The following is a 21,797-nucleotide window of genomic DNA, read 5'->3' as shown; positions in this document are numbered from 1 at the left end:
AAACAATCAAGTACTTTGAAATTGATTGTAGTTACCCATAGCTGTTAGTGTTACATTTTTATTTTACAGACTTACAGTTACATCTATGCCTCATCTGTGTGACTAAAATACACATGTACCTTTTTGAAAAATACAAAACTCTCTCATAGTTTGGTTTTTATGTTTCTGTCATTCCATACTGTCTTCTATAGCATTTCATTTGCTGATGGAAAGTTGGCATGCATTTTAGTTTTCCAGATGTATTTCAAGAACTGCATATCCTTCTGTTTTTTTCTGAAACAGATGTTTCAAAATATGAATGAATTTCCCATAAAGATAATTCAGATAAAATTCTAAGAAAAAGAACGCTGAGTTAAAGTAGTTTTCCTACTGGTTGCATGAAAATAATGTTATTAAAATATTTTAAAAAGTATTACATTTATACTTTATCTTTTTTTTGCCTTTGGCATTGGTTGCAGATTAAAATAAGATATTAGAGTGGTTTTGTTTTACTTTAGATGAATGAGTACTTTATGCCATAAAATGTTGAACTGGATTACATTTTCTTTTCAGAACTATCCATAATAGAATCAAATGAAAATTCAATTATAGAAATGGGATAACATTTTAAACAGAATAACTTTTGGGAAACATAATTTTCTTTTGTTGCCCTGTTACTGAGCTGCTTGAAAATAATATTCCTTGATTTTTTTCTTTAGAGAGCACACCAAATCCAAGGCTTATGCTGAGGTATGGCATTATTAATCAGATCTATGTACTGGAATTGTGCTACTATGGACACTGAAACCAAAACTTTATAAGTGAAGTTCAGCTAAATTAGTAACCGGGAACAAATTAACTATATCTAGCTTGTTTAGCTGCCTATGTATCTTTATTGAATGTGATTTTGGTTTTGTTTTCAAAAGCAATAGAAAATGGATAAATTACTCTTAGGTTAAACAATCTTTTACAACTGCTTTTGAACTGACAGCTGAGAGACAGCTCTTCCAAGAAAGGTGGGATTGGTAAATCAATATGCACTAATACTAGCAAAGTTGACAGTGACTATGATGATCGAGTATGACTACACTCTTTATTTCATTGAAATCTGCATAGGATTTTCAGAGCCCACTTTTATGTCGTGGTTTTCTTCCATTTCTGGTTTTGTGGAAACGTGAAACTCAGATTGTAACCTCTGGATCATTGTCTTATAACTGATCTCCATCTTTCTCCATCTGCTCTAAGGCAGAAAGTGTTTTTCATGCCTGTTTTGGCTGTATTTAGGGTAGATTTTGGTAAAAAAATAGCTGTCTTATTTTTTCATAGGAAATCACACCTGTTTCTTTCAACTTTTGCTGTTCATTGCTTTCAGTCATTACCAAACCTTCTTTTCATTTCAAGAGATGTTAAAAAAATTATCAATTACATGTTTTGATTCCTTTCTTCCCCATCTTCCTGTGTATTATACATAAATTTCTAATATACACACATTTTTACTTACTATTAGAATCCCTGCTGATTAATTAATTTCCTTTCTTCCTCCTATTTTATCCTGTTTTACTAAAAGAAAATTGTTTTAAACAGTTACATAGCTGCAGCACTTCACAGTTGTTTATGCTTGACTGCAATACTCTTCCACAGGTATGCATTTTACTTTACTCTGTTTGGAGAATTCTGTTTTCCATAATAGCAATGTTTTTCAAGTTCAAAAAAAAATTGATGATGTCTTCTTATTGGCCAGCACAATTATTTTGAGTGAGCTACATGCAAATCAATATATCCTTCTTTTGTATTGCAAGCATGCAGATTGTTTTTCTCTGGCTATCAATATTCTCCTGCTCTCAGGGGTTACAGCACTTGGTATTTTCAAACCATTTCCCAATAATAAAGACAAAGAAGTGCAGTATATTGTGGGACTTTAGCCAGTGTAGGAACATACTCAATATTAAGAGATTTTATTTATGTATTTTATTGATAGCTGGACATATTTGGTAGAACAGCTCATGTAGAGTAGAAAACATATTCTCTGGAGTTTATCTACATTAAATACATTAAATTATCCACTTTCATATCTCACAACAGAACTGACAGCACAGTTGTGCCATCTCTTGCACAAGCCAGGTCATCTCATTTCTTCACTCAGCTCATTAAGAAAGATTTGGGTTTTGTTAAAACATTAAAAAACTCCAACGTAGATTAAGAATTATTTTATATTGAAGAAAGTATGTAGGAGTGAGACACTAACAGCCATAGAAGACAAAGTACTGTATAAGAAACAAATATAAGTGATGTGAAGAAGCAAATATCTTCTGTTGGATAACATACAGTGGACAGTGTAATACTTAGTATGAGCGAAATAATTTCAGATCATTCCAGAACTCTAAGCTCTGCTAAATGGTACTCAAGAGAATGTTTGTTAACCTGACTTTGTGGATTACTGATATATTTATTCATGGTTTTGATCCAGGCCTTCCTTAGTAACCAGTTGTAACTAAGGGAATGCCCATTTCCCAGGTATTCCACACTGTTTTGTTACTAGCAAGGGAGTATGGATAAAAGAAAAATAGGAAGTTTCCTTCCTTCTTCTTCCAGCAAAGTTTAAAAGCACTTGGTCTCTGTGTTGGTCTCACTTATCAGAGCCTGAGGCATGTTGCAGAGACTGCTGTTATCTGCCACGCAGGAGATCAGAGAGAGTGCTGGCCTTCTCTTAAAAAAAGTTGGTGAAATTGTATTTTGCTAAGTTCTGTGTTGTGCCAGTTTTTTTCTGAAGTTTTTAATTGTGCTTGTCTGTTCTGTTTTTCTGTCCCTCCTTTGTTCCAGTTTCTCCCTCCTTTTTCCCTTTTCCCCTCGAGAGCTCCCTATTGTATATACAAATTGTATCTATAATTGTAAATATCTGAAATATATATATATATTCTGATATAATTCAATTTTGTTTCAAGTTTTCAGTAGTTTAGGGGTTTTTTGGTTCCCTCTCGCTTAAAGAGAGCGAGAGGAGAAAAAAGCAGCTTGGGCTTGGCAAGAAAGCCAAGCCAATCCAACACAAGTGGTATTTGTGCAGATTCTTCAAGATCCTGAACACACCAGCCTTCCAGACTCAGAAGATGGTTCCATTTAGCCATTTCCCAAGGGTTTGTGGGAAACCAAATGTTCATCTTTATGCATGATCGCAGAGAACACATTTTAAAATGTGTGTTCTTGTGTGTGTGTCTGTGTTTGTTTATGAAATACATATTTAAGAGAGCAAAACTAGACAGTATGGTATGTATGTAGTTGCAGACTTGTAAGAAAGAAAAAAAGAATATGCAATGTTGTGAAATCTCATAGTATGCAAATTCTTTAATCTCACACCTATAAAAACTGATCAAAGCCTTGCACTTCTAAAGGAGAGAAGAGGGTATAATAACGTTAAGCACCTCCCTTCAGATCTTCTGCCAGAAACTCTTGTATTTGTTATCTTACTGAACCCAGTTCCTTTTTCTATTCATCTAATTATTATCATACTTCAGCGTGAACCTCTATGTTTGATGCCATATGTTGTAAGCCAAGGCCTACAAATTGAGCTGAAATTCACTACCTACTTATTTAATCTAGTTGTCTTTGTTGTACTATTTCTCATCAGCCCTTTTGTAACTTTGCTGTTTTAATGATTTGCGTTGTTGCAGCTTTGAGAACAGCTGCAGTAATGAATAAATAAAGAAGGCTACTAGGGGTATTTGCTACTTTCAGTTTATGAGAATTCCAGCTAACATTGTAATTTTGTCAAGTGAGAGAATTAGACACCTAAAATATTTCTAGTAGGGTCAATACTCAAGCAGGTACAGCTTGTGAAACTACTGATGCAATTTCTAGAATTTACTTTTTAGTAGCTGTGAAAAATAAAAGATGAAAAAAATATTATCATTTCCAGGCAAAATAGTAGGTTGGTCATTGTTATTAGAGCACTTGAATACCATACAACTCTCTTTAGAAATGTGTAGCCCACGAATTGATCCTATTCTATCAATTTGGAAATAAATTTTTAAGTAAAAATAATTCTCATCAGATACAAGGTTTCTTTATAGTTACTTGTCAGTCTCTCAAAGGTTTACAAAGAAGTAGCTGTAAAAGCATATGCCCTTAAAACAGAAAAAGCCCCTTTTGATGTAGAAAAAAGGGATCTGAATGGTTTTAAATGGTCCTTCCTGACGTTAAATTTCACAGTACATTAGATACCATCTCTTTCCTCTTATAATATCTCTTTATACCTAGCCTATAAATTAGATTAAATTTGTTGCAGTGTGAGGCTTTTTCATTTCTTTGCTGCCAGACTTCATGTGATAATTCTTCATCTACTTCCTCTAGTGGATCTAACCACAGAATAGATAAAACATTGGGTCAAATAAGAAACAAATCCCCAAGAGAATAAAAAAAAATCTTAAGGAACTCAGAGTGCAAAGTAAAGTATTAAATAAAGTGGAAACTAAAAAAATGCTTGCCAGCATTTGCAGTCTTCTGGCATGTCCAAGTACAGGTTTTGTGGCACATAATGACTTTAGAATTGCTGTAACAACACAGATAGGAAAAGATATTGATGTTTTCTGCAGAAGGTCTCTGAAGAGTCAAGAACAGAAACTCCAGTTCCATTCTGTGTTGGAAGTACACTTTCAAATACAGTACTATGGGCTTAATACTTGTCACAAGTCATGATTCCATCTGATAGATCTGTAGAGCCTTTGCCTCCTTCAGTGATTTACTGCTACTTCTTTACTGGTACATCCAGCAATTTTCTACTGTCTGCTGCACCATGCCTCTCCTCCTCATTCCTCCAGAAAACCACTGTCTTCCAGTTATTTTCAGGTTCTACAGGATTTTCAGTATCTTTAGAAACTTTTTCTACAGCTCTTATATGAGACTTCCTTACCAAAACTGAGACTATCAGGAGTATATGGCCTTCCAGCCCAAAATAATGGTGTCAATAAAATGATTGCACAGAGATGGAAACCATACATTGTGTCTGGATGAAGTATGTGTAGGGGACCTGAAGTTAAGGAAGCAGTTTAGAAATAGTTAGCTCTACTTCCTTTTTGTTTCTTTTTTCCTTTTTTTTAAATTTATTTTTGAAAGGAACAGAGAGAATCCAAAGATAAATGGATTTGAAACAACTTCGGAAGGGATGTGTCATTCTCTACTATGAATATGATTAAATTCACCAGAAAGTTCAGTCCACCCTATGTACCTAGCATGTATCACAGCAACAGATTTGACCCTGTGAACTGAAACATTTACATAATATTTAACAAAATATTTACAATTATAATTAGTAACTTTTTATAAAGGGCTTATTTGTCCTGGATCTGTGCAGAAATTTTACCGATATTCTTATGAAAACTATTCATTTAAGAGTTAGGTAAAATTTAAAATACTCCAGGCTTGACTCAAAGAGTCATAACTCCTAAACTCTGCTCCTCAGCATCTCATTTAGTGGAAGTTCATATGGCTGTCAATGTAGCTGCACTGTGCTAATTTACATCAGCTGACGATCTGGCCTAAGGTGCTCTGCTTTGGATGAAAACAATAACAATTCTGACACTATCTAGAATTCTTTATTATCCTCTTTACATAAGTTGCTTTCAATTAACCAGAGCAACTTGTCTTGGGGCAGCAGAATTGATTCTTAAGCTCTGGGAAACTGTGATTTGCTCCCCAGTTTATCTTTCTGGGATGGCACTGTGGTCTGTAAGGCTGTGTTGACAGGGCATGCCGGTCTCTTGCTGTCTGTCTTTATTATGGTCACAGCAGCAGCACTGTTCATTGCTGCACACTCAATTACTTGTACAGACAAAACTAAGTAACAAAAATGCCTCCTGCCTCAGTGTAATTAATCCTCTGGTGTCCCATAGGCAACAAGCAACTGCAGAAACAGCTGACTAGTCTGCCAAAGTACACAGATACCTCAATATACAACACAATCAGTTGTCTGTTGGCATTTTTATACTTAATTGGTAATTGTCCTTTGTCATATAGCAGAAGTAAACTCTTCTTAGCTTGCAATTACTTGGAAACTGCTATTCATTGTGGGCATATCTTTAAAATGTGTTGTCTATTTCTAGCTTTTTGATATATCTTCTTTTCCCTTTAAACACTATGGGGCAATACCCTCACTGCCTATAAGCATGGAGAGAGTAAGTTTTTATCCACTACCCTCTAGAGTTTGATGTTCATTATCCTTTGCATATTATCTAAAGCAGACATTTAAAAGTATATTCTCTATCATGTCATTAAATTGTAAAAGTCCACATTAAATACTTTGGATTCAAACAAGTGAAATGTTAAAAAATGATGCACACTTTCCATTTTCTTGATATAAATTGACCTTTGCTGTATAATAATCACATACTATAACTGATGACCTAAGATATAAAGATCTGCATGAAACAATGATAGATTTGTTTAGATTGTTTCTGACATTAGGCAAAGTATGTAACAATAAACATGTCAATACAAAGGGCACATTTCTACAATTTCTTGAGAAAGCATGATTTTTTTTGTTCTTTCATTTAACACTAACAAAAACAAATGGTTGTTTTGTGTCTATAGTCATGATTCATAAATGGATAGCGCTCAATCAAAATAGACTACTATTTTTCTCAATTAAAATGCAATAATGTTTGCTGAAGTTGGTAGAACTTAGTGAGAAAAGAAACAGAAATACTTCAAGTTATGAGAATTCATTATTCAGAAAAAAATATAATAGCACAGCAATGTTTAATTCTTAATTGGCATAACAATATTATAAGAATTTCAATTACAATTTTCAATTACAATTACAACTCCTAAGTCCATTGAAGTCAGCCAACCAAAGTTGCATATTTAAGGAGGGAAAAAAAAAATCTTTGGAATATAAGTTTGGAATATATTTTTGGGAATATCAAATCAGCAAGAACTTGTCTTAGGAGAAGAAAAACAGGGGATAAAATCTGAATTGTAAACTGCATTGAATTTTCTTAAGAGTATGAAAATGAGCAACATAAAGGAATAAAATAAATATATAATTACAGTGCTAATGGCAAAAGTAGAAAGCTATCATAGAATCATTTCTTTATCCAACATTTAAACAAGAGTTCATAGAATTACTTAGGTTGGAAAAGATATTTTAGATCATAGTCCAACTTTAAAATGCAGTACTGCTGAGTCCACCAGTAAACCATATCTCCAAGTACCAAAACTACATGCCTTTTAAATACTTCCAGGAATGGTGACTCAACCACTTCCCTGTGTAGCCTGTTTCAATGCTTGATGACTTTTTGGTGAAGAATTTTTAGCTTGTATGCAATCTAAACTGAAGCAACTTATGTATGGATTATCAGTGTTAGATTGTCATGTAACTCACAGATGATTTGGTAAAACTGACTGTCTCTTCAGAGAACTAAGAGGACTTGTGAACTAGTCTTTCTGGGATCAGTAAAGATTTGACTCAAAGGGCAGCTGGAGGTATCTCCAAGAAGAGTGCCTTTCAACTGTTTTGTATTGAGTATTTGCTTTTGGGATGCAATATTATGCTGATGACATACTAACTCTAAATAGGGAAGCTATTATCAAAGCAGAAGATTCTAGAGTTCATAAAATAAATAAAAAGCCCTAATCAAACATCAACCCCTGAAAAAGTTTTTAAAATATAAATCAAGTAATAAAAAAGGGACAGAACTAAAAAGCATAAAATGCCAAGTCTGGACCAGCCTCCTGTGCTGGAAACTGAGACTGAAACTGGGCAGGAGAAGGACTTCTATAGTGTTTAGGAGAGCTTACATTTTAATGGAAGACATTGGCTTGATTACCCAAGCAAAGTATGGAGAAGCAGTATGAATTTGTTTACAAATATCCAAAGAATGAAGAAGTGCTCTTTAAACTAAAGAATTATTTTGGCACAGCAGCGAAAAATTAGATTAATATTGCTGACTAATCTGTCACTCAGATTTTGGATGTGTTCTCTGAGAGTTCTAGGATAAAAAAAATAGCTGTTTTTATACTGGAGATTATAAAATGTGGTATCTGTGATAGCAGGTCTTGATGGCTGCTATCAACTTAGGCTTTTTATGTTCTCTTTTCCTCAGTACTTAGCAATTTAAACCATACTTCTTATATTCAACACAAAAGGAATAAGTTACAATTTCAATTTCTGGAGACGCTTTTTTGAGTTTTCTCTTTACATACATTCCCCCCACTCTCCTCTTCCCCCCCCCCCCCCCATCCAATACACACACACACACACACACACACACTTTCTCAGTATGGCTAGAGGTTATCTTTTCTACTACCCCACTCAAATCAAGATCAGTTTCTAGACTGCGATTTGGGCTGGTCCTTAGCTCAGGGGTTTGTCCATTTGAGATCTGAAACACCTCTGAAAATGGAATTTCTATCACATTGTCAGAGGAAATCTGCCATGATGTTAAACTACTGTCTTAGTTTAGAAGAAAACTAAGATATTGATATGGACCAGAAAAAGGGAATTATCCTCCCAAAAGTCACCACAACCTTTGAAATGAGTGGGTTTAATCAGAAAATATATGAAATAGGATAAAAGTTCTTAACTACAACTATATAATGTGTATATATATATATATATATATCATGGCTAGGCTTCGCGAATGAAGATTTGAGAAGGGCGCTACCCACGCTTGCTGCAAGTGTGCTGGTGGCTAAAAAGGCTGATATGGGATAGGCAGGTCCGGTCTTCCTATCACCTGCCGTTTTCGACCCTCACCTGTCGCTACAGGGCTTTGCAATATGGGTGAACCCTTCGAGCCTGCGCAATGGATTTTTTAGGTGAGGCACAGCGTGCGCAGAACTGGCCCCACCCTTTACTCCTAAGGTTCATCTGCCACGGCCTAGCGAGCTTGGACGGTGACAGCGAATACCTCAGGACGTAGGTTTGGTTAGAGTATCCTTCTCTTAGATGGATGGCCTTACAGGGCTAAACGAGCTCCATCTGCCCGGGTTTGGGGTTGGAGTTGTCCTTCTCCTAGGATGGTTGCCAGATGGCTAGCGAGCCCATCCTGCCCGTGGACACACTTTGTCTGACCCTTCAGCTGAGACCTGTCTGGCATGGGAGACCCTACTGGCTGCACAAACCACCTCCAGCATAGCTCTCAACCTCATGAGGGCATGCAAGCTCCTTCCCCGCGACAAGGGGGTGTCCCCGGAGAAGATAAATATATATATATATATATATATATAGAGAGAGAGAGAGAGAGATATGGGTATATATAGATATATATATATAGATATATATATATAACCAAAACTTTTATGCCATTTGAGTTGTATGGTCCTTTGGTTCATTTCTATTTATGGACAGCAGGAGGCAATGTCACACCTCAGCTCACATGAGAGTGACAGCTACAAAAGGGGATTTGGTAGGACACTTTCTCGGCAGTGTAGATTCCTCCTCATCCTCCTCTGGAAGAAATACCATGAGTGGGATGTGGTGGTTCTTGGTAGCTCCTCTGCAGCTGAAGTTGTCTTCCAGAGAGTCTACAGCCACTCCAAGGTAGTGAAGACTGCTCTCTCTATTTGGACAGCATGTGGAGCTGATAGGGGGAAGAAAAAAATAGGGACATGTTTTTTCTAGGAAATTTGTATTCAATTCATTAGAGCAAATTAGAATTTTTATTTGAAACTCGAATTTTGATAGCTGACTTAATTGGGTAGTATGCAGTGGAAAAGAGACCAGTAAGTTTAAGAGGGTATCAGACCCATGAGTATAACTCAAGAGACTGATGATGGATGTTTGTTGAGATATTTGTTCAGAAATGTATCACAGTTCATTAATTGTTGTATATCTTTTGAGTTCTTTCTCTGTCTTTGAATTATTTTAGTTGGTTACGTTCTATCAACCTGCCACTTTGAACCTAGTCTTTTGTTTGTATGACACTTAAAACATTGCCTTGCTGGTTAACAATTCTTTTCTGATGTATATTTACCTTGTAAAATTTCCACACTTCAATATGTGGACTATCAACAAGAGTTTACACCACTGCTAAACCAGTCACTTTTATTGTTATTTATGTTTGCTATAAACTGTTATTTACACAGCAAACTGTAACCATGATTTACAGTGATCACATTAATTGACTGCATTTCATTGTGCACCTCAGCTGCCAATAATTTGGCCTTAGTTTTTACAAAATGTATTCTTGTTTTACAATGTGGGAAGCCTGTTGGCCTTTTATGAGACTGTATGATCAACCGTATTCTATTAATTGGCTGGTAGAAATACAAAAAATGGTACAGAAATCAAAGTTTCATCTGGTGAAGCTTTGACCCACATAACCTTCAAGGCAGCATATGATGCTGCAGTCTTCTGCACCACTAGTCTTTGGTAAATACATTAAATAAAGATTCAACAAAGAAGCATTAAGTAAGACCACTGAGTTGTGCATTATTCTGAAAGTTGCTGAACAGCAGAAGGTAATCATTCAGTAGAGTCAAAATGAATAAAATAAAAGGCTATCTCATGTTAGAATTGATTTCAATCTGCTGAAATATGCACCACACATTTTGATTAGCTGGGTAACGTAGTGTATGCTTCTGCTAGGAAGGAGAAATGCAACACTTCATTGTGCTTCTGTTGGCTACCTATCCATTCATCAAAGCTTTCCTAATTTACATTCTATTTCCTTTGATGCAATCAATGTGAACAATAGAGGGTGTTACTTCCATTTCTATACTTTGATCTGATTTGGCATTTGTGATCAACACAGTCTAGCAATGTTGCAGGTTAAGAAACATTTTGCTACTGCCATCAATTACACTGTTCAGTGACCTTCCTTCTCCCTGCTGTGCTTTGAAAATACATGTATATATTTCAAGATGTCTTTTTTGCCTACACTATTTGTTTTACAGAGCAACACTGTGAAAATGAGAGATGGTAAACAACATCCTTAATGCTTAAGATGAAGAAGCCAATGGCTACTTATCCACCATTATATTGATGTACAGTTACTATAACAGTGAATATAAATGATAATGCCATTAATCCTCCATGTCATAAAGAACTACAGGTATGGCCTCCAGCACTGTGGTATGCATTACCAGTTCCTGGACTTGAGCTTTTTACTCCCCCTGAAAAATGTGCTTGTTGATGTGATCTCAGTTTGTGAAAATATAGTAATGAAATAAACCTGATAATGCATTATGAAATAACTGGGGACGGAAGATGGGAAGGGTATGTGTGTTTGTTTGTGGTTTTTTTGTTGTTGCTGTGTGTGATTTTTTATTGGTTTTTTTTTTGGTTTGGTTTTTTTTGTTTGTTTGTTTTTGTTTTTTAGTTCTAACTGGGGAAAATATGGAATCAATGGACCTTTATTACTATTTTTATAATTATACCTAAGAACAGTTATGACTCAATGTGTTATTATTGTACAGCATATCTTTGGAAGCATCACTCCCCTGCTGTATACTTGAGTTCTTTCATTGACAGAATGGGCTAAAAAAATTAATTTGTCATTACTTTAAGATTACCCAGTATAAAAGAATCATTGCGTGTTTTATATTAGTTTATCAGGCAAAAGAAATTGGGATGATAATTAAAGTCATAGGTGACATTTGGCCCATAAAGAACTGAGGGAAGATGATGAATTGTCACTATTGTCTCTATAGCCTATAATAACTTAAATGTAAACATGGTGCTAGTGCCTTTATCATGAAACAGACCAAAATACCTTTTAAAAAACTGGGATCAGAAGTAAAAGTGATGCTCCAGGCTTCCCAGTCAAATTTCCTCTGTAAGGCATTTCATCTTTCAAAATGTGAGTTTGCATGTGAACTCCTGACTGCTGACATGAAACATCTCTATAATATTGTTAATAATATTGTTCTCACTACCTTCATATTCCTATATGATTTTCTATCCCAGAAACACCTATGTGGAGCTGTGAAGATCAGCTAGCCCTGAAAACATCTTCTGAGCCTGAACAATATTCTATATCAAGGATAAAGTTCAAAGGGCTGAATGTAAGAGAGACCTTGGGGTGATTTTGGACAGTAAATTGTAGATAAACTCATTCGGTGCATCTCAAGGGAGAATGGCAAGTGGATTTTTTGTCTGCCTGCACTAAAGACTGAAGTCATGAAGCGTTAATCTTTACATAGTGCTTATCAAGCTGTGTCAGAAATTCTGTGCTAAATTCCAGGCATCTCAACACTAGAAATATATGGACAGCTCTGAGAGGTTTTCTAGGTAGATAGTTCAGAGAGAGAAGTACTGAAATGATTGCAAAGCAGGCAGATCAATTTCTGGAAAGCAAAAGCAGTATAAAATCAAAATACAAAACATATATGACAGCTACAATAGGTGTGAGTTTATGTGATATTCAAAGGGTATAAATGCCATGAAAGAAAAATAATAGTCAAATAAATTAAAAACCAAAAAAGTTCACAATTCCAAATATTTAGAAGACAAAGATCCAGGAATATGAGGCAAAAGATTGAGGCAGATGTCTGAAGCAATTAGCATGCTAGCAATTTCGTATCAATAAGGTTATTCATTTGCAAGTGTGAAAGTTAAGCAACATGTCTATTGTGAAGAGGTATCTGAAACCTTGACAAATATACTATACATCAGTCAGGAGAAAATTTATCACTACTGGGATGCAACTTCATCACTTTTAAGGGTCACATTTCATGGTCATTGCTTTGTTTTACTTGTAAAGATGAAAGGTTGATTTACCTTGAGTTATTAATTTTGCTTTTACTTAAACAAAGCGTGAAACATCTATCTGTGATATTAAAAAAAAAAGAAGAAAAGCTAAACCTACTGTCAGGACAGATGCTGGACAGTTACTTGACTTCTGGAATAACTACAAATACAGTATGTACATTATATCTTTCTGAATTTTCACTCTAAGAAGTGTTGCTAATCTCTGAACAAAGGCAGAATTGTTGTGGTCAGTGGAGACATTTTTCCATTATGTAATTACTCTTTGTAATTTTTTCTTCACTTATTTTGTGCATAAAGTCAGAGAACCAGGTAGCAGAAATTAATGTCTGAGAAGGAAGACCTGTATTCTTAATGAACAAGGTTAAAAAGGAAAATGCATAGAAAACCCCTTTGATAGAAATGCTATCAGTGTTTTATATCTCCATTGGTTCATACTCTAAACTGATCTTTTGTAGTTTCATATTCTTACTGCAGACCTCACTCATATAAGTAACAGACAACTTGAATTCAAGAGCAGTGACAACTGTCAATCTAGGAGAAAAAGATAAGCTCCTTGATTCCTCATGTAACCATTTCCTTACTGTAATTTTTCTGTAGGAGTTCAAAAAGGTGTATCTTGTGAAGTAGCATTGCAAAAGTTGAATGACAGGCATTCATGGTTTCATTACACTGAAAGTAGGCCACCTTCAGTATATTCATCAGTTTGCATGCTATTCCTCTTGATGGCAGGTGAAGCAATAATAAATAATGCACAAAGGATGTTAATCTGTTTTCAGAGTATTTTAATAAATAAAGTGTACAAAGCCATTCAGGCCTTGGGATTCTTGCCAGAGCAAGAAAGCTCCAAAACTTGTTGTTTGTTCCAATTTTACATTTGTATTTATTTTTTCTTCTCGAACACTGTGATTGGATTTCTTACAGTAATCACACTAATACTATAATGACTTTATAGGAGGAAAGAGGAACATCACCAAGGAAAATTATTATTGCATCAATTTCTAATTATTCCTCCTATTCACCTTTTATTCTTTTGTGTAGGAGTAGTGTAGAGAAAAGGAAACAAAACAGAAAATCACCTGTCACTTGTGTTGAGTGCCCATGTTGGATTGAACTTCACATGGAGGGAAAAACGAAATTGCCGAAAGTAAGAGCTGTAACTCCATGTTCTGCTGCCCGAGAAGAAGGTATTGAGAAGGGATGCAAAATGTCTCCTTTCTCTTGCATGAAGTTCCTTTGTGTTTCTGGTGAGGCTATTGGAACCATAGTGGTTACATTAATAAATTTAGCTGCTTATAAGCCCAAAATTATTTTTGTTAGATAATGAATACCATAAATATAGAAAAATATTTATAAATTGGGAAAAGGCAATAATAAAAGCTGATTCCAGTGATCAAAAAATCCCAAACCTTAAAAATATGTTATCAGTTGGAAAAAACCCACAGACACTATATGATACCAGGTAATGTTATAAAAAATGTTCTATTTCCCCAAAATGCTCAAAGAACACACAGCAAAGGGATTTAATATATTCCCTATACATTGTGGGTTTGACTGAAAGACACAGGATGGGTTCTTTTTATGCTGTGTTCTGCTGCTGCTGAGTATGAATTGTAGAAATACCACAGTAGGTTTAAATTCAAATGTGATTAGTGGTTACATGTGCCTAACATCATTGCATTCTTTATAAAAATGCTATAAAAGGGACACAGTCGGTTACTGTTCAGTATCTTCAACAGCTGCTTCTGGAGTTGCATTTGTATATCCATGTTTCATATAATATTCTGTCCCACAAACTAGGGCTTTCAAGAAGCAGAAAAACATTATTATTATTGCCATTGCTGGGGAGAAAAGAAAAGGAAAAAAAAGAGCAGATGAAAGTACTATGAAAAAGCATGATAGGAAAAGCATTATTTCCATTATGACAGCAACTATCTGCCTTATTAGTAGCAACCTTCTCATATTTCTAAAGGAAATACATTTCTCATCTACTCATTAACTCTCAAGTATTGTTCATCATTGGATTGACTACATGAAAAGTCCTGGAATCAGGAACATTACATTCATTTCTGGCTTTTTCCTACAAAAAAAAGGAGAGAAAAATTAGGTTTCTGTTTCTTTGTTATGTTTGTTACTGTCACTCTGTTTGGTGAATGTTTTTTTTTTCCTATGGCATGTTTTAGGATTGCTATGACAACAGCTATAGATTTATGGATATTGAAGAGAGTTATGTACTGTTTTGAGATAGCACTTCAATTTCTATTGGAAACGAATATGGAGCAGAGCAGCTCCTGAGTGGTTCTACATGAGCCTGCTTATGACTGGGTTCTGAGGCTGAGCAGTGAGGAGCAGCAGGAATTCAAGCACTTTCAGAGTTAGACAACAGTGGCCTCAAAGCCATTTTAAGCCTTCTTAATATGAAAAAAGTCCATGAAAATGACTCATTAGAAAATTCTGTACCTAAGAGTTTATCCAAGAGCATCTTTAGACATCAGATTAACTATATTTTGATGCACCTACTGAGATTTTAAAATGGAAGGTCAGATTCACAATGTTTTCTGAATATTAGAAATTATTACATTTTTGTTTCAGCAGTTCAGTCAGTTCCAATGACAGTCAAATTTTGTTCTTAGAGATTGGATGATGAGTGACATGGGAAAAATCAGCATTTAGAAGTAGAAGAGTAAAAATCTGCAGCGAAAGAAAATGTCTCTTGCCTTCTGCAGGGTGTTGTAAGCAATGGAGAGGAAACAAAACAAGACATGACACAATACTTGACTGCAATTTTAATGAGTTCCACTAAAAGATGTTTTAGGTTTTTTGACTAACATAATGCTTTAAAAATATTTATATATATAATGGAAGGGCAGTTTTCCAACCATCTTTGTTACAGCAGCCATGACCCACTAGTGATAAGTGAGGAAATAGTTCTCTCTCTGGCAAGTACTTTCATAGATTAATTGCAAACAAGTCTTATTACAAATACAGGGTTTTTTTAGTAAGTGTGGTTTAGAAATAGATCATAATTTACTTTTAATATGTCATTACACTTTGACTATATAATTTGGCCAAGTAATTTTTCAGCTGTGGGTCTCATAATAATTTGGTTTTCTTACTCAGTTGTGGACAGCTAGTTGCCCTCTTCATATTGCATTGTCTCTGCTTTCAATGATAAACATTTATAGTGCAGCAGAGCAAGTAACAGCTAATGAATATAGTTGATGAATAATTTATACAGACCTTTTTGAAAGCATTTTCACCTACATCTATCACCGCTTAGGTAACAAAACAAATAGTATGTTCTTATGGATAATGCAAATTGAATCTAGCCTTTTGTTTTACAAACATGAAAATTCAAGAGTGTTCAGTACTGAAAAGAAATGTACTTTAGCTCAAGTACTCATAGAATTCTCTGTAATAATATTCTTATAAAACTAGATGTGTCTTGAACCAAGATATCAAGGCTAAATATTCTATTTTGACATTTCTAATAAAAAAATATTTACTCTTTTTTTGTGACTATTTATGTTTTTATGCATCTATATATATTTATTGCCAGTAAGATATTGGGTAGCTGTAGCTTTATTTCAGGATACCAGATGGTGCTGTTTCTTTTTAAAACTGAAAATAATTTGTTGATGTGATCCTGCAGAAAGCAGTAGTAGGAACAGAATATCTTATCAGGTGTAGTTCTTCTAAGAAGTCGACTTCTCTATCTTCAGTTCTATTTAATTGTTAAGCATTTAAATAAGACATACATACATATGTTTGTTCATATGTACATGTATTTATACATTCTGATAAGCTGTTTTAAAGTAATAAAAGACTTCAACCTTGTACATGATGCTGAGTTTGAATATTTTCATGCAGAATCAGTCTCTTACCTTAAAATTAACTTACATTGCATTATAGAACTAACATATTGGCAACTTCTCAAAGAGTGATTCTTTGTACTGTACAGGTATGAAGGATATTGGAATACTTCAAATTATTGTAATTTCATAGATATTAAATTTATCCTACATATTTACTTTTTTTTTACAGTTATTTCAATTAGGTCACTGTAAAATAATTACAGAGATTTTTTTACCTAAATATTAGAAATGTGATACATGATTAAAAAAAAAAACAAACAAAACCAAAATATCAAGAAAACCCAAACCCAACAAAGAAGCAAAATGCCAAGATATGTGATTTTCACCCCTGCAACACCATATTCTTCACAAATCCTTCCCTTCTCATCAGTACTGTTAACAACAATAATTGTATGATAAATTGCAAAACTCATTTTCTGAGCTGTCTGCTGACTGACATTGTCTTATTTTAGATATTTTTAAAAGGTTCACTATGCAGACAGATGCTGATAAACCTGAGTTGCAGAATATATTTGGTATCTAGTAGGGTCAGGCCCTTGTAAAAGTTGCATTTGGCCCTTGCAAATGGGCCTTCTGAAAGCTCACATTTTGGGAAGGAATTCAAGGAACTTTAGACTGTGGGTTAATGAAATATCAGGCGGAATGAACAGTAAGAAACTATCATAATGTGTTCATGTCATCATATTTCTCATACTAGCATAGATTTTTCAAAATTCCTATCATGTAAAGATTCATAATCCTGAAAACTTAGTTATAGTCAAACTGTGTATATGTACAGTTCCACTGAAATGGATGTGATTACTTACATAGGAGATATTCATGGCTAATTCTCTGCTGAACTGCAGACCTTAATTTATATAGATAATGCTAAAATACTTTGCTCATCTTGGCAACAGATTCTTCTTATATAATCAGGCCAAAAATAAGTATTTTCAGACACCTCCTCATCACCCCCAAGTTATTATATCCTGAGTATCACAAACAACAACTTCTGGGACTAAAATACTTTGTATTAAGCAGACTGCTAAAATGTGCTACTAAGATCAATGGGTTTGTTTGGGGTTTGTCTTTATTCTTTTTTCATTTGTGGTTTCTGTTGAAATGTGGCCCAGGTAGAAGTTTTATTGGTCTGTCTGCAGTTACATAAAATTATTCTCAAAATAGTTGTATTTAGACACAGAGTGATGAAATTTGATTGCAGTCTACCTCTTATGTTTTGTAGGTTTTGTCCTTAGCATGTCTCTCCAGCACCTACTTTTTACCTGTAATACAAATATACACATGTGCACAAAATAATTTTTTTAATCCTTTTACAAAACAGTCTTAGTTTATCTAAACAGGAAACTAAACACTTTCATGATTATCAATAAACAATAATGAAGGGAACAGATCATTTGGAACCTCTCAGAATATGGTCTAACAAAAACCTGCAGACACAGATATTCTTTTCCCTTCTGATGGCATAATTGATACTTCCCAATACTTAGAGTTGATAACATAATCATTGGGCTTGTTGAGCAATTTTTGAATGTAGACGTCATTCAGGGAGAAAAAACAACAATGAAAACAGAAAACACAACAGCAACCTATGTAGGTAATTCTCTGTAAAGGATCTGTATCTGTCTAAAGCTGTAGACAGACTCTAAGATGGGAAGAACTCCTTCTGGGTTTCGATGTTGCCTATTGTACAATAGTGTCTCAGTTTGGCTACAAATTAGCAAAAACTTGTGTAACCAAGGACTAATTTGAGAAAATTAATACAAACATTATAGAATTTACCTTTTGTGATACATTGCTCTTTTCTAATCTTTTAGGCTGACCTTTTCTTTCCCTTTTATGCAGGTTTTCTAAATGGGAATATCTATTTAAAGAGCAGTATAGAATGTCCAAAATTATGATAAAAGGTACACTTTTCTAGCACGTAAAGGCCAATAAAACTAAGTCATAAAGCTAGATGACTAAAGACAGGTTAATTCAACAAAGTCTAGTAAATCTCTAGTCAATATAAGGTGTAATTATCTAAAAAGAAAAAATAAATAATAATCAAATGAAAAATGTGTATTACAATATTATTATATCTTGCATAAAAATGTAGCAATAGGGATAACACCGGTAATGGGAAAAATTACCTTTCTGGCATGGATAAAGTTGTCTCTAGATGACAATGAAGAATACACAAAAACACGAATCTGACAGCTTCTGAGTCCTAAGGGAAGAATTTGAAGTAATGGAAAAGGTTTTGTCTTTATCAAGACAGAAGCACAGTTGAAATCTCCACTGAGTATTGTATACAGAGTGCAGAGGGGAATGAATAAATTTAAAAATACTGAAGTCATTATTTAGAGCATGGGTATATATTTTAAGGTAAAATTCATGGATTTCCAATACATATGGAATCACATTAGTATGTAATTATTATTATCATTATCTATGAAACATTGCTCCTTTCCCCACATGAGCTAATGATTGATGGACAAAGAGGAAATTTGAGCTTTTGGACTACACACTAGAATGCATAATGCATTACATTTTCCAATTATGCTTATCACCCAGTGGAAGGTCACCAGCAAGCATATCTTTGAAATGATCTGATTGAGCATGCTGTTCAGGATTTCCCATTTATGTTTTTTTTCCCCCTACCTGCAATTTCCCATTATGCATGGTAGCTTTCACACTGTATTCATGAGATACAGGTTTATTTTTGTTCTCTTACTGATTATTTATGATTATTCCTCATATCAGGAGGTCTGACCTAAATGTCAATGAATACATTAAAAGTCAATCTAGGATTTCAATGGACTTTGAACTAGATGTAAGTTTGCAACTTTCTTCAATTTTATGATGATTATAGTAATCATTAAAAGATCTTAGACATTAAAAGTAACTTTCATTCAAATATGAAAGTATTGCTAGATATTGTTATGGCTTTTGACAGAAAGGTTAACAAATTTTATTTTGCTTTATGACAGTTTCCTTAATAATTTAATTTGAAACATTGTTTATCCTTCAGCCACTGTCTTGGGTTGAGCTGGCAAAACGCCAACTGCCCAAGACAGGGTGAAAAGGGTTCTTCACCCCTCAACCAGCCAAGAGAAAAAGAAGAGTGAGAGGAAAAAAACCCTCTAAACTAGGTTTATGCTGAAACTAACTATATGTATTTATACAGAAAAGAGAAAATTAAGAGGAAACTACAATATAACACACACAAATTATGTATAACAAGAAATAACTTCCTGCTTCCCAGTAAACACAAATTCTACCATTTTAACTACAAATCATTCTAGAGAAGTCAATTCCCACAGAGACAGACTTAAGCAGAGAGAAAAGCTAAGAACAAACATTTTACTTCCCTAAGATAACATGATGTTAAGCCAGTGCTTTGGGCTTGGGCCTCCCCATCCCTCCTGGGACGGCAAAGTATCTTGCTGGGACCACAGCTGTGAAGCAACTCACTAAGCCACACCCACACACCAGCTCTTACCCCTTTTGAGATGATATAATATGGTATGGAATACAATATTACTGGCTAGAAGAAGTCAGCTGTTAGCTTGCCCAGCTCAGCTCAAGTCAGCTGACAATCCCAGGCCTGGTCTGAACTTTAAATCCTAAATTTTGGCTTACTTTACTAACCCATAACAGCCACTAAGAATTAACTTGAAGTTATTGGGATATATGCTGACCACTCAGAAGAAAATTAATTGCATGAAGATTTGGGAGATCTCCAAGTGTGTACAAAAAAGGGATCCAATACTGACAAAAATGACCACATGATATTTTCCCCAGAAATTCTTTCTCAGTTCCCCTGAATCAGTTCAAAATATTAGTGTAGACATAAATCAGTTGTTTTTCTTCACCAAGATCATGGAAGGGACAGTGGACACTGTTAGTGTAACATGTAAGTATAATATGATTGGGAAGAGACACTTGAATTCAAGTTTACCACTAATAAGAGACGTTCCAAATGCCCAGCTTTCACTCTCCAGGAAAATGCCTTAAATCATATTGCAATAACCTGGCCCTGGTGTTCCTGAGCCATGGAGAATTATTCTAATTACCAGAGACTGGAAACTGAAGAAAATACAAATAAGCACCGCTCTATACTAACTAGTGAATGCTGATGTTCCAGTTGGGTGTTTCGTTTGTTGCTTAGTGTTTGATGTTTTCTTTTTGGGGGGGCGGGGAATGATTTGGGTGGAGGGATGCAGTCATGTGCTGAGGAAGGCTGTGGAGACAAAGCAAAGTGCTGGGTCCTTCATGTGGATTACAGCAACCCAATGCAGTGCTACAGGCTGGAGGAAGAGTGACTAGAAAGCTAAATGTCCTAGGGGTGCTGGTCAACAGCTGGATGAACATGAACTAGCAGTGTGCCTAGGTGGCTAAAAAAGTCTATGACATCCTGGCCAAGCAGGACCAAGGATGCAACCATCGCTCTGTACTCAGCACTGGTGAGGCCGCACATCAAATACTGCATTCAGTTTTGGGCTCCTCATAGTGAGAAGGACTTGGAGGCACTGGAGCAAGTACAAAAATAGGGCAATGACAATGGTGAAATGTCTAGATCAGAAATCATAGGAGGAGTGGCTGAGGGAGTTGGGGGTGTTTAACCTGGAGAAATGAAGGCTCAGTGCAGATACATTAGTCTCTATAACTACCTGAAAGGTGCTTGTAGCCAGGTGAGGGTCAGTCTTTTCTCCCAAGTAGCAATTGTTTGTACAAGAGGACATGGCCTCAAGTTACAACAGAGGAGGTTTAGATTGGATGTTAGGAAAAAAATATTCACCAAAAGAGTAGTCAAATATTGGAACAGGCATCTCAGGGAATTGGTGGAGTCACCATCTCCGGAGGTATTTAAAAGACCTATAGATGTGGCACTTAGGGACAGGGCGTAGCAGTGAACTTGGCAGTGCTGGGTTAAGCGTTAGGCTCAATGATTTTACAGGTCTTTTTCCAACCCAAATGATTCCATGAATCTATATAAGCAGTTTTCACTGATATATATTAATTTTACTGACTTTCTGAAACAAAGAGAATTATCTTTGTGGCTGCAAGCTTATTTGTCTTCTTTGATGAGTTTTATGGTTCAGCCATAATTATGGACTAAGCTGTATAAGTATGAACACCTGCTGACCAGCTCAACCTGCCTTGTTCTATCGGCTGGATTTTCATGGGCACCCTGTTGGGATTTTTGGTAAAGCATAAAGTATTGTGGCAAGTAGAACTACTTAAAAATTCACATTGAGTTC

Source organism: Pithys albifrons, chromosome 2 (assembly GCF_047495875.1).
Source record: "Pithys albifrons albifrons isolate INPA30051 chromosome 2, PitAlb_v1, whole genome shotgun sequence".
NCBI classification, from domain to species: Eukaryota; Metazoa; Chordata; class Aves; order Passeriformes; family Thamnophilidae; genus Pithys; species Pithys albifrons.
The sequence above is the reverse complement of the archived record's forward strand: the minus strand, read 5'-3'. Positions refer to the sequence as shown.